The sequence below is a fragment of the Felis catus genome, chromosome C2 (assembly GCF_018350175.1).
Source record: "Felis catus isolate Fca126 chromosome C2, F.catus_Fca126_mat1.0, whole genome shotgun sequence".
NCBI lineage: Eukaryota > Metazoa > Chordata > Mammalia > Carnivora > Felidae > Felis > Felis catus.
The window spans coordinates 12,886,655-12,900,803 of NC_058376.1; the positions used below are offsets into that span (position 1 = coordinate 12,886,655).

General features: G+C 43.4%; 1 long non-coding RNA gene across 2 annotated transcripts; it reads right to left on the bottom strand.

Moving 5' to 3' along the window:
- Positions 1–4,792: 4,792 nt before the first annotated feature.
- Positions 4,793–14,143, bottom strand: LOC102900779. 2 transcript variants are annotated; one of them, XR_006584840.1, is made up of 5 exons: positions 13,987–14,143; positions 10,161–10,339; positions 7,748–7,904; positions 7,250–7,455; positions 4,793–6,831 (listed from the first exon to the last, which is right to left on the bottom strand). It is a non-coding gene; the product is annotated as an uncharacterized LOC102900779 (long non-coding RNA). The 2 variants fall into 2 exon arrangements; XR_441096.5 differs by lacking the exon at positions 10,161–10,339 and having other exon boundaries at positions 13,987–14,140.
- Between the last annotated feature and the right edge of the window lie 6 nt (positions 14,144–14,149).

Below are 14,149 nucleotides of genomic sequence, written 5' to 3' on the forward strand. Positions count from 1 at the left end.
AATGGGGGAATCTGAGCAAAGAAAGGGAACCTAACCACAAGGACAAGAAAACAAATGGAAAATCCAGACCTGAAAAGTATAGGTTCTATATAATGAAAAATTTACGGTGATGAAGTCGGCAGCAGTTGGTATGGTGGGGGAAGAGAGGAACAGTAATTAGAACTTCTCCAACCCAAGAAACCAAGGGAAAGATTTAGAAAATGGGTGCTCTTGTGATACATGAGATAGTAGAAAGTTGCCTTATATATATGTAAATGGTATCCCAAAGGGCAGGAAATAGAAAACGGGCCAGAAAAAAATTTTGAAGAAAAAATGGCTGGAAATTCCCTAAATTGGTTGAAAAACAAATTTGGGGACTTAAGATGCTTGACAAACCCCAAAGGGAATAAATAGAAAGAAAATCACACCTAAGCATAGCATACCATGCAGGGATAAGATTTAACTCGAAGAAAGCCTAACAGTAAAAACATCTTGTGTTCCTAATGAGAGAGTATAACATATATGAAACAAAAACGCATAGAACTAAATGGAGTAAGGAAAATCTACAAAGTTGGGTTTTAAACATCACAATGTTAATCTTTGGTAGAATAACTAGACAAAAATCCCCAAATTCATATAGAACATAAACAGCTCTATTGCTGTGGGTTGAATTGTGTAACCTCTCAATTATATGTTGGGGCCCTAACCCCCAATACCTCAGAATGTGACTATATTTGGGGATAGGGTCTTTAAAGAGGAAATTAAAATGAGGCTGTTAGGGGGGGGGCCCTAATCCAATACACTGGTGTCCTTATAAAAAGAGGAGATTACTGAGGCCCCTGGGTGGCTCAGTTGGTTAAGAGTCCAGCTTGGGCTCAGGTCATGATCTCATGGTTCATGGGTTCGAGCCCCACATCAGGCTCTGTGCTGACAGCTCCAGAACCTGGAGCCTGCTTCGGATTCTGTGTCTCCCTCTCTCTGCCCTTACCCCACGTGCACTCTCTCTCTGTCTCTCGAAAATAAATAATAAAAAATGTTAAATTTTTACAAAATGTTTAACATCATTAGTCATCAGGGAAATGCAAATAAAATCAGGAGATCCCTCTATACGTAACAGAATGGGTAAAATGAAAAAATACCGACAGCGCTAAATGTTGGTGAATATACAGAACAACTGGAAATCTCAAACACTGCTCATGGAAATGCAAAATGGTACAACCACTCTGAAGGAAAGAAGTCAGGCACATACAGCCTCGTACAGTACGATTCCGTATATGTGTGATTCTGCAAAGGGCAAAACTGCAGAAACCATTTGTTTAATTGGTTGTGTCTGGGGGTGGCAGTCGTGGAGAGACCAGAGGGAACTCTCTGGGTGCGACGGCAGTTTTCTGTTTCAACACAGATGCGAGTTGTTTAAGTATATGCATTTTTCAAAACTCACCGAATTGTACACTGAAGAGTTGTGTTCTTTGCTGTATGTAAATTTACCTGATCTGTAAACAAAGTAAATGCTGTTTTAAAAAGGGCCAATTCCAAAACAACAGCAAAACAAGTCAAGTCAATTGCCTCTATCTACAGAATGGTATCTGTTAGTGTTGGGAATGTACACTTCGGTTTGAAGGAGCTCTTCTTCATGAGTGCAGTTTGTCAGCAAGGTATGGCGGGCGGGGTTCTGCTTGACCGTGTCCCAAGCGCGCCGCGGGGCCTGCCTGCTGGGTGATCCGGAGCCTGGTTTCGTTCCTGGGTCCACCTCCTGGGAAGTGAGGCTGGGACATGGCTTGCGGAAGCTTATAGACTTTCCTAAATGTCGTCAAATTTGTAGAAGTAAATCTATGGATCGAAGTTAGGAGGTTGGTTGGGGTTTAGGGGAGGGCTTTCTATCTTCATGTAGCCTTTTTTAAATAAAGGAATTGTAGATAACTTTACCCTTTTCTTTCTTTCCTTCTGTGTTATTTCCTTCTGTCAGAGTTCTCTAGAGAAACAGAGCCAATAGGAGGATCTATCTATCTATCTATCACCTATCATCTATCTATTTCCTAAGGATACCTGTCTGTCTATCTATCTATCTATCTATCTATCTATCTATCTATCTATCTATCTATCTATCATTTCCTAAGGAAATCTATCTACCTATCCATCCATCCATCCATCCATCCATCCATCCATCCATCCATCCACCTATCATCTATCTATCTCCTAAGGAGATCTATCTGTTTCCTAAGGAGATCTATCTATCTATCTATCTATCTATCTATCTATCTATCTATCCATCTCTCCGAATAGCTGCCTGTGACTTCCCCTTTGCCTTCCAGTATCCTGTTAGAACCTAACTAACTGCCTCTAGCCCTTGCTTCCTTCCTCTTTCTCCTTTCCTCTTCCTTTCCCTCCTTCCTTCATACATCTTCAAGTTGATCATAATTGAAGTCCATTCGTTTGGAATTTTCACTTCTACCTGACAAAATACTGATTATTAAAAGGAGTTTCATGGTCTGGTAATAGTCGTGACTTTAAAATACCCATGAAAGTGATGCGGTTTGAAGTGTTGGGGGTCAGAGCCGATGGCCAAGAAAGAATTCTTGAAACGTTTTGGTGCAAAAAGGTGGTTTTATTAAAGCACGGGGACTGGACGGGTGGGCAGAAGGAGTTGCACTCGGGTTGTGAGGAGTGACTGACGATACAAGGTTTTCTGTCCAGTGAAGGGGAAGGCGATCTTAGGACTCCAGGAAATTGAGTCTGTAGGTTTCTGGAGATAGCCCTTTTCCTTGTGAATCATTAAGACAGCTGCAAACTGATGGAGACTCCTGTTCTGCATGACCGCGATCTCTATCAGTTAACCATTTGTTTTTTCCATGGGAAAAACAAAGCGCCTGGGTGGCTCAGTTGGTTAAGCTGTGCTGACAGTGGGGAGCCTACTTGGGATTCTCACTCTCTCCTTCTCTCTGCCCACTTCCCCACTCTCTCTCATTCTCTCTCACAGAATAAATAAACATAAAAAAATGTTTCCCCCCTTTGACGTGTGTAAGAACTAATACTCCCATCAAGGTCAACTCTCTGAGATAATAGCAACATAGTTGTATCAGCAACTACCTCAAAGACCTTGTCTGTTGGCATTGTTTTTCTTCTCATTTTAATTTATAACCCAAAGCTTGGAGGTGAAGTTGTTTTTCCAACGGTGTTTTCTTTTGTAAATGTTTATTTATTTTGAAAAAGAGAGAGAAAGAGTGTGGGCAAGTGGGAGAGTAGCAGAGGGAGAGAGAGAATCCAGAGGCTCCACACTCAGGGAGGAGCTGGGCTTGGGGCTCGATCCCATGACCCTGGTATCATGACTTGAGCCAAAATCAAGTGTCTGATGCTCAACGAACTGAGCCACCCAGGTGCCCCAACAGTGTTTTCTTTTGTAGGAAACGTGCACACTTGTTAGCTGTCATTGTGACTAGAGATTGAGCGGAGGGGAGAAGGTAAGAGGAAGAAACGTTAAGAAGGGAGAACAGACATTTACTGATCGATGACCTGAACACTTTGTGTGATTCTCACAACTTTCCACCTCAGCTGCTGGGAGCCCCATTTCCCAGGCAGAAAGCTGGGGTGCAGACAGGTGGGACAGCCTTCCTGCCCTGCCAGTACCTGTGGGACTTGCAAACTGGGGTGTATTCATGCCCTACAGCTGGCACAACCACTTACCACACACTTGGTGGCTTCAAACGACACAAATTTATTATCTTATGGTCCTGGGAGTCAGAAAATGAGTCTCGGGGTGCTACAAATCAAGGTGTTGGCTAGGGCTGGTTCCTTCCGGTGACCCTGGAGGGGGAGTGGGGGAGAATTTGTTTTCTTGGTTTTTCCAGCTTCTGGAGGCTGCCCTCATTCCTTGGCTTGTGGCCCCTCCTATGTCACATCGTCTTTTACCACTTGATTCTTTTGTCACATCACCATCTTCTGTGGCCAAACATCTCTCTTCCTCTTTCTTATAAAGGTATTTAGGATTACATTGGGCCCACGCAGATAGCCCAGGATAATCTCCCCATCTCAAAATCCTTAATTTAGTCACATCTGCAAAATCCCTTTTGCCATATGAAGTAACATTCACAGGGTTCTGGGGTTAGGACATGGATCTCTTGGGGGGCTATTCTTCAACCTAACACATGTGAGCAAACAATGCTATGTTGTGGGTACACAAACCCTTAAAATAAGCCCAGCACTCTTCTCTAGAGTGTCCGTTTTCCTCAAAGATTTTTAGTAAAGAGTTACATGTAAGCATAGGAATTGAACAGAGTGATTTTCGGTAAAAAGTTACATTTTAATATGAGGCAAACATGGGGATATAACAGAGTGAATACAAACTTTACGTGACTTAAAAAATTTATTTTTGTCATAGGCAATTTCAAACATTTCCAAAAACAGCAAAAACAGAGTAATAAAACTCCATGTAACCACCACTCAGCTTCAACAACGATCAAGGTGTGGCTAATTGAGTTTCATCTGTACCCCCATCCACTCCCCCGCCCCCCATTCTGGACTACTGTGAAGCAAATTCTAAATATTTCACTTCATCTGTAAATATTTTGGTATGCAAAAATTTTATACATATTTTGGCATGCAAATAGTTTGGAGGATTCTTTTTTTTTTTAAGTTTATTTATTTTGAGAGAGAAAGAGAGCGTGTGCACAAGCTGGGAAGGGCAAAGGGAGTGGAGAGGGAGAGAGAAAGAACCCCGAGCTGGCTTTGTGCTATCAGTGCAGAGCCCGACACAGGGCTGGATCCCACCAACCACTAGATCAAGACCTGAGCCCAAATCTAGAGTTGGATGCTTAACCAACTGAGCCACCCAAGCAAGCCCAGAGGATTCTTTTTTTTTTAAATAAAGCCATAAAACTCTTATCCCACCTATAATTTAATAATAATTATCTAATTGCATCCATAATCCAGTCAATGTTCAAATTTTCCCTGTTTGTCTCATAATTTCTTTTACAGTTAATATGCTCAAATCAGGAACAAATAAATAAGGTGCATATGTTGCTGTTGGTTGCTATGACTCTGAAGTCTAGTTAAATTTACAGGTTCTTTCTCCCTCATCCTTCTCTCTCTCTCTTTCTCTCTCTCTTTTTAAACTTGCAATTTATCTGTTGAGGAAATTGGTTCTATGTCCTGAAGAGCTTGCCAGTTGGGTACCATGGTGGAGTTAGTCATGTTCCCCATGCCCCGTATTTGCTGGAAAGTAAAGTTAGAGCTAGAGGCTGGACCAGACTTTGGTTTGATTTTTTTTTTTTTTTTGGCAAGAGTACCTCACAGGTGGTGTGGTGTCCTTCCTTTGAGAGGCACGTAATGTCTGGTTGTCTCTTTTTTTGTGATATTACCAATCAGTGATTAACCCTTGATGCAATTCTTTAATGTGTTAAGCGTTGTAAAAATGGTGACCACCTTCGTCTATCTCCTTCTTCATTCATTAGCTACTGTTCTTTAAAAAATAAACAGAAAAGAGAAACCTTCCTTCATGACTATTCACTTACCTGAGGAACAATTCATATCAGGATGGGATAGATGTTTGATTTACTTGTTTGTTTAATCGCCAGTTTTCAAAATATTGATTGGGTTTTCCAGCTTCTCCCAGTGAACAGTGAGAGGACATTTTTTAAGTCATTATGAGCTCATGCCATTAAATCTATTGGATGTTCCAATTCATTATAGCTGTTACTATTACTGATGCAGAAATTACCTATGTGGACAGTGAGAGCCTCTTCATGTTGGTTACATTAGTAGTTGGCTTTGCCTTGGGTTTTATAGTTTCCTTCCTTCTGGAATGACAAGATGGTCCAGGCTCAATTTGTCTCTTTCTTACCCTAGACCGTGGATTCAGCTATGTTTCCAAGGACTCCTGGTTTCATTTATAGAAAATGGTGTTTAGCTATCATAATCTGGGTGCTAGAGGTGCTTATTGCTATTGGGTTGATTATGTGTTCAGGTCTATTCAATGTAGGGAGCTAGGATATATTTGTTTTTTAAGATATAAAAACATCATGAGTTCATACCAATACTTACAATCCAGAATCACAACTGTAGAGTTCTACTTAACCCTATCGTACTTAGCTGTACCTCTACTCCAAAACTTAAAATCCTATTCCAAACAATACTAACATAATTATTCAGTATATAATATACACACAAATAGTCTTGGAATAACAATTTCAGTATCAACAATAGGAGCAATATGATTACTAGAAACCATTTGAGACTTTTTATGAAGGGGGCAATTTTTTTGTTGTTGTTATTTGAGTATCTCCTATAAGATATGTATAGTCAAATTTATGTTTTAAAGTCACGTGAAACAGTTCTCCCTATGAAGGCTGCCACCCACTAAATATATTAAATATTTCAATATTTAGAGATTGCTTTTTAAAAATTTTGGTTTTACAATTATGTAAAATAGTCACGATTCCAAAGTCAAAGACACAAAATAAGGTATATTCATAGAACTCTAGCTTCTGTTCCTGTCCTCCCTTCCTGTAACTTTCAATCAAGTAAGTACTTTCTAAAAGTTTTCAGTTTATCCTTCGACTTTTAAAAGTATAAGTATTCAGTCTTTCTCTTCCCCCATTTTGAAATGTCAAATAGCAAACTTCATTTCTTTCAACCTTGCCTTTTTCACTTACCAACTTATTCTGGAGATCTCTCATGGCATGGAGAGAGATTTTTTTCTTTTTCACAAATGCATAATGCCGCCATTTTATGGGTACAGTACAACTTATTCTTCCAGTTCCCAGTTGGTGGATGTTTGAGTTGTTTTCGATCTTTGCTGTTGCAAATAACGCTGCAATGCCCATGTTCGTGTTTTTATCATATTCTTGGAATCGATTCCTGAAAGCAAGAATTCTGTCAAAGGCTACATACTAATGTAATTGTGTTAGATATCACCAAATTCCTTTCCGTAGATGTTATAATTACTTGTGTCTCTATCGGCAATGTATCAAACTACCTGTTTTCCTGGACAATAGCCTGGACAACAAATTATTTTGTCAAGCTTCTAGATTTTATCAAACTGACAGGTGAGCTACTGGTTTTCGGCAGAGTTTAAAAAAAATGTAGAGAATCTTTTCATATATTAAATATTTGCTTTTCTTTTAGTGAGACCTCGCATCTCGCATTTCTAACAAGATTTCTAACAGCACATTTTTGACTAAGAAAGGATGTGGTGAGGATATGTTTTCTAAGTTTAGTTATGTCTGAAAATGTTAACTGTATCTGGTCATGATTTGAGTGGGTCTGTCATACTTACCTGAAACTTACTTGCCCTCTGAACTTTGACCTTTCTAGCTGCTGAAGTTGAGTTGCTGATGAGACATCTAATGCCACTCTGATTTTTCTCTTTTTGAAACTTTGTAATCTTCTCTGAAGCACTGGAGTTTTGATTGTTCACAATGCTAAGTCTTAGTGTGAGATTAATTCATTCCTTGGGCTGGGCAGTCGGTATATCCTTTCCATCTGAAATGTTCATACATTTTAGCTCTGAGAATTTATATTGTATTATTTCTTTATTTGTTCTCCTTCATTTTGTCTTTCCTGTCCACTTGATCTGGCTTTAGTCAGATGTTGGACCTCCTGGACTGATTGCTTATGGGTTTGATCTTTTTCTCCCCCTTTTATATTTCTTAGTTATTTAATTTTGTTTTCTGTGAGTTTTCTTAAACTTGATCTTCCAATTCTTTTACTATGGATGCAACAACACTGCATCAAATCTGTCTAAAGATCCATAATTTGTGTCTTTGATACTTACGGTCTCTCTAGTATTACTCCAGATCCGGGAGTTAGTCTTCACTTTTTGATCAGTCTCTGTTGAGTCTGGAGAACTTCCTCTTAGTTAAAAGGGAGATTTACAGGTGTTTGATACGGGCATTCAAGACTCAGAGTCGCTGAGTCCTTGCTCTGGTTGTCTGTTTAAAACATGGAAAGAACCAGGGGAAACAAAGGAAAGAATGTGAGGGACTGACTTACGAATTTTATACTGGAAATGCATTCTTCTCTTACAGGATATTGTAATTCTCCAGAATTAGCCCCCTTGAAAGACTGTATTTTGAAAACCACAAGGCACTACCAAATATATGGTGTTATATTTCAACAATTTGGTATAGTGCTGTGACTGCTGTACTTGGGGTCCAGAGACCTAGGTTCTGGACCTGACTAAATCTGTGTATTAGTCAAGGCTCTTGGTAGATAGAAACCCAATTCTAACTAGCTTAAACACCAGCGGGTCTTTTATTTATTTTTATTTTTTTAATGTTTATTTTTGAGAGAGACAGAGACAGAGCGCGAGCGGGGGAGGGGCAGAGAGAGAGGGAGACACCGAATCCGAAGCAGGCTCCAGGCTCCGAGCTGTCAGCACAGAGCCCGACGCGGGGCTCGAACTCACGGACCGCAAGATCATGACCTGAGCTGAAGTCGGACGCTCAACAGACGGAGCCACCCAGGCACCCGAACACCAGTGGGTCTTAATGGGATCATGTTGTGGGGGGTGCCCACAAATCTGGAGGGAGACCCTTGGGAATGGGGATTCGGCTGCTACCCTTGATACGCACCTCATATCTTGTGTCTCTCTGAGGGTCAGTGTCAGGCCAGGATGGTCCACATCGCTGGGGACATGGCTGATGACAGCTCTTGGGTCATGATTCAAGAGGAAAGGTGAGCAGAAGACTCTCCCTCCAAACTTTGGCATGAAACGTCCCAGGGACGGACTGAGACTGGCTCTAGTTCTGACAGCTGTTCACCTCGAACCAATCTCTGTGGTCGGGAAGGTCGTGGTCTGGGATGGGACGTGCGTGGAGTGAGACCTTCAGGATGGAAAGCCCACCAGAGCAGCATTGTAGGAGTGAGGGAGGGGGTGGTGTAGTTTTCCTAAGAAGAGGGGAAGCGTGCTGGGCATATAACAGCCCAGATGTCCACTTATCTCTGCCGCTAATTAGATCCAGGACTCCCAAACCACACTGGGCCTCAGCCTTTCTATTTGTGGAGTGAGACATGGAGACGAGGCGCTTCTCTGATTCGCCCCCAGCTCAAATATATTATGAATTTACTGAAGATCAGATGCTTTTCTCCTTATTCTTTTTTAACTTGTGTGAGAATTAAATATATCTGCTAAAGACCGGAAAAGCGTGATTCCACACATTAAATAGGAGAGGGAAACAGAACTATTTAAAGAACATCCTGCATCAGGATTGTGAAGAAGGTGAAGCATATTCCTGTAGTTATTGTTTCGCCCCTGCAGCACAGATAGAAATAGCTAACCAAACTTTTCCCACAGCACATTTTATCCCCCTGAGGAGGGCCCTGATTGTGCCAGGAGGTCCCTGGGGACTGAGTGCCCAGCATGGCATTCTCTTGGTTGCCAGCTGGTCAGGGCAGGCAGCTGTGGATGCCATTTGGCTCCCAGTGTCTCTACCAGTAAGAGTTGGACCAAGAGGTCCTCAAATTCAACTGCGGCTAGCTCTCTACTTACTAGTGGGACCAGCTGATGGACCCTGGGACCTGCAAACACTCCTCACTGTCATTCTTGTGTAAGGGTCAGGAAGTGTAGCAGTTACAATCTAGGTCATAATGGTAACCAGCAGCCATTAATTTCTGATCTCCCTCGATTGCCGGTGCGCTTTTAAAAAGGCACAAATTCTTCCAGCAAAATTGTCAAGGTCTCATTTGTTTCTTCTCCCCCTTTTTTTTTCCTGTTCCTTCTCTCCTAGTTATATTTTCTTGCTTTGTCTCTCTCTCTTTCTACTAGTGCTTGCCACAGATATTTATTAGACTTGAATTTGTTTGTTAAACACGCCATGGCTTTTTAAATTTTTTTTAACGTATATTTATTTTTGAGACAGAGAGGGACAGAGCATGAGCAGGGGAGGGGCAGAGAGAGAGGGAGACACAGCATCCGAAGCAGGCTCCAGGCTCTGAGCTGTCAGCACAGAGCCCGACACGAGGCTCGGACTCACAAACTGTGAGATCATGACCTGAGCTGAAGTCGGGCACTCAGCCGACTGAGCCACCCAGGCGCCCCTTACACGCATGGTTTTTGAACCCAGCCAGAAATAATAGTTGAATCAGGTAGTCTGAGTAATGGTATGTTGAGCAAGAAGGATGGAAGGATACAATCAAAATGAAATCTTGCTTTGAATTGTGCTTCCTACTATGTTCTTAGAACTTACTTGGTAAGGGGAGCCTGTTCTTTGCCCCTGGACGAGGACAAGGGCAGCCTGTGTGCGGGGTTCCCTCCACTGGCCACTCCAGACCCACTCACCAAGCAGACATGAATGGGCCACATCAATATGCTGTGTGCCCTCTGGATTCTGGTTGCACTTGGGCAATGGAGAGCTCCAGCAGGAAACTGGAGGAAGGGAAGAGAACAAGGTCAGGAATTTAATCTCCTGCCTCTCTCCAAGTCAACTCATCTGGCTGCGTCCCTTGATGGAAGGGTGATCCTCCCTCCGTGGTCTGCTTTTCACAGCTCTCTTTCCCTTGAGAAAATGCCCTCCCTGCATCCCTGTGGGTCAAGGCTATGGATACGGGTTCCTGGGCCCTTGAGGATCTCTGCTACATGCTGTCTCTACCTTTCTCATTTGACACTTTGTAAAGAAACCCTCCCATATTATTGCAGTTTGAGTGTAACTCTCTTAGGGAGTAAATAATTATGCAGCTACTTCAGTTATAAACGGAATCTGTGACAGAAAATGGTAGTATCCAGTCCAAGATATTAATCTACACTGTAGTCTTTGCTCGAGGGTAAGAGTTATTATCTTCCTCCCCGAGGTGGGATTTGTTGGCGGACACCTGCCCCTAGTGTGGCTGGTTCTGCGTTCTTTCTCATCTTACCTGCTCCCTGCTATTTCCATTCCTAGGCTGAAATGGGGGACAGAGGGGGCAAAACAGTTTTCACTTGAATGGGTTCCATCATAACCTGGTTTTGCACCCTCTGGCCCGGCATGGTTAGAAGCAACTCCCCCCTAGCCCCCCAGAAACTCCCTGCACCTCCACCTGCAGCTGCCCACCCACGACCCAGGAAGGTCTCCCCTCGGGCTGGTCCTCCAGGGGCCCTTTCACACTTGGATGGTCACTGCTGGAGAGTCTTCAACCTTACAGGTTATCTTGGGCAGAATTTAAGACTCTAGGTGGCCTTCCCACCAGCAAAGTCCGTATCTGCTTGACAACCTGTCTGGCTCATCTCTGTTGTGCCACCAAAACAGCTCGACAGCCGGACTCTCCCGCCCGCCACCGGATCCCCAAACACCTGGGAGCCCGTGGGCCCTGCAAATGGTTCCTCAGTGTCTCCTCTCAGCCAGATGGAGGCGACGGGGGCAGATACCCTCCACCTTCTCTAGTGGGGAGAAGTGGAGCTCACAGCCCAGCCCGTCTCCAAAGAAATCCTTCTTAGGACGTCATCTTGGTCACTATTTTCTCTAGTCCTTAATCTCGATGAAATGTGGGAAGAGGCGTAAGGGCAGGAGGGAATTAATTTTCCAACATCCACTCTGAAGGATCCTTCCAGGGAGAGAGGCAATTTCTTCTCTCACACCTCTTGGGACGTCATTTTTACTGCATCTTGGAGTCTCAAAGTCTTCATCTTGACATACTGTGTCAGACTGTGACGTACATTTTGAATTGCTGGATAGAACAAAACAGTTCCAACTGGCTCCTACGATAAGGAGAATTTGTTGGTTCGTGTAACAGAAAGAGTTCGGAGGTTGGGGGCTCAGTTTCTCGTTGATTCTCTCAGTTCCCCCCTTCTCTGTGTTTTCAAGACGACTGCCTGAAGCACTCTGGGTATGTGCTTCTTTGTCCACATCCAGGCAACAAGGAGGACGTCCCTTCCCTTAACCACTGAACAAGAGTCTTGAGGTTTACTCTGGTCAAAACCTGACAGCTCAGGTTCAGTTGTTAACCTGAGCCAATCCTTATCACCGGGGGCACCTAATGTGCTGACTGGCTTAAGTCCTGGGTGGGAGCCATCACTGCACCAAGACCGGAAGAGAGGTGGCTTACCCTCATTGGGTTAAACCTCTGGGGATCCATTCCTGGAACTGGGGGTGACAGTAGGGGACGTGAAACTTGGACTCAACACCTTATGCAAATCTCCTGGCTGTATAAGTAAGAGGAAGGTTTGGAATGGTTGTTCAGGAAGCCTCTGCCCACCCAGTCCAAGGTCATCTTACTCGAGCGTCTGATTTTGTCCCCATGTAAGATATGGTTTTGTGGGAATCTAAATATTGTGTACTCATAATACAGACATACTTGTGACTACTAGAGGGGTTCATTTTGCATTGGGGCTGACTTCTCCATTAGGCACAGGGCCCAAGCCCATGATATTTTTACCGCCCCATAGAAACGTTTTACTTTCTTTTAAAATCAGAAGAAAAAAAGGAACTTTTAGGTTAAAGAAAATGTTTTAATATACAATATTTATATACTCACCTTAGTAGCAATACAGCTGTAAAATGTAATTTGTATTATTATATTATTATTATTATTATTATTATTATTATTATTATTAGGGGATTGGGCCTAAAAGTGCATTGGTGAGAACCTGCTCAGGCAGCCACGCTGTGCATTCCTTCTTTACTGGGCTCTCCCTCCATAGAATTTAAGTGTTGCCAATAAGAACCCAAAGCCTGAGGCAAGGGGATCATTCCTTTGAATTCCAAGGTTACTACCCATTTGCTTAAAGAACAGATGTGGGTTGTATCACTGTTGTACCAGATATATTATTGTGCTTGAAAACAGCAGTCCAGGGAGGTCAGGCTTGCTTGCACACACACACACACACACACACACACACACACACACACACACAGAAAAGAAAAAGAAAAAACAATAGGAGGAGGGAGGGCAATTTTCCTCCCATTGGAGGCTAATTAACATGGCCACGGTACACTAGGGTTAAAGCATTTTCAAGCCTATCATATCACTTGATCCCCGTTAACAAGCCCCAGGGGGCACTGACCCATTTAACCCATGAAGAATCAGACTCAGGGAAGGAAAATTGCCTTTCCATAGTTTGCTACATGGTTACTATTTAATGGAGGGTTAGGTCAGCCTGCCATTTCTGACTCCAAAGCTTTTGCTTTTGCTGGTGCCCAGAGGCAACTACATTGGAAGTAAAATTTATGTAAACAGTTTAGCAGACCAGGTGAAGTGGGCAGTGTCTTAGGGTATGGGAGAGTCCCAGGAGCTGATCTAGTCTTTGGTGGGAACCGTTTCTCCTACATGCTGCAAAGTTGTCCATGATGCAGCTGTCCCTTCGCCACCAACCTTTCCTGCCCTGACGTGGTCCTTTCAAGTCTGGCTTTTGGTGGATAGCTGAGGAAGTCTGTCCTTACCATCCATAAGGGATGCCCCCTCCATGCAAGGGGCTAATGGCTGGCTCCCGGAACCAGTCAACAATCACTTCCAAACTTTCCATTAACACTGCTGCTGTTCACACTCGCTTCTCCAGCTTTTTCCTTGCATTGCTAGCCTGCGTGATCCAGAGCCCTTTCCAGGGTCTCATTCCAGCAAAAACAATGCACACAAGCAACCTGAGAAGGTGGCTTCCCAACAACCCGTCTTTCTCCACTTCGAGGAAACGAGACAGACTAGAGCAGTGGCAATCAAAAGTGGAGCTGGCAATACTGACAGCACGGTCATCGCCTAGGAGCTTGTTACAGAGGCAAATTCTTGGGCCCAACGGACCTTCTGAACTAGATCCTGAACTAGATCCGAGAAGACAGGGCCTGGAAAGTTGTGTTTTAATCAGCTCCCAGGTAACTCTTAGGCACGCTAAAATTTAAGAGGCTGTAGCACGGAGGGTGGCGGAATGAGGCCGTACAAAGCAAGAGTGTGTCCCAACTCTCTCTTTCTCTCTGGGTGAAGTGTGTGGGGAGGCATATTCACTTTAGTAACCACTGTGAAAGTCTCAGTGAAGGGTTGGTAATTTAGTTTGGGACCTGTAAATTTCTCAAAGACACCGCCCCTCCTAGGTAAGGGGCTCAACACCCTTACCCAAGTAGACCAGCCGCCAGATCTCTAGCAGCCTCAATTTCCTAAAAGCTGGAAAAGCAGCCTCAACTTCCTCAAGCTGTTCTGCAGCGAAGAACAGCCGCCTAGGAGCAGTCCGACAAGGAGCAGGCGCACCAGCAGGTTGCCAGCCGTTTCTTCTCCCTTA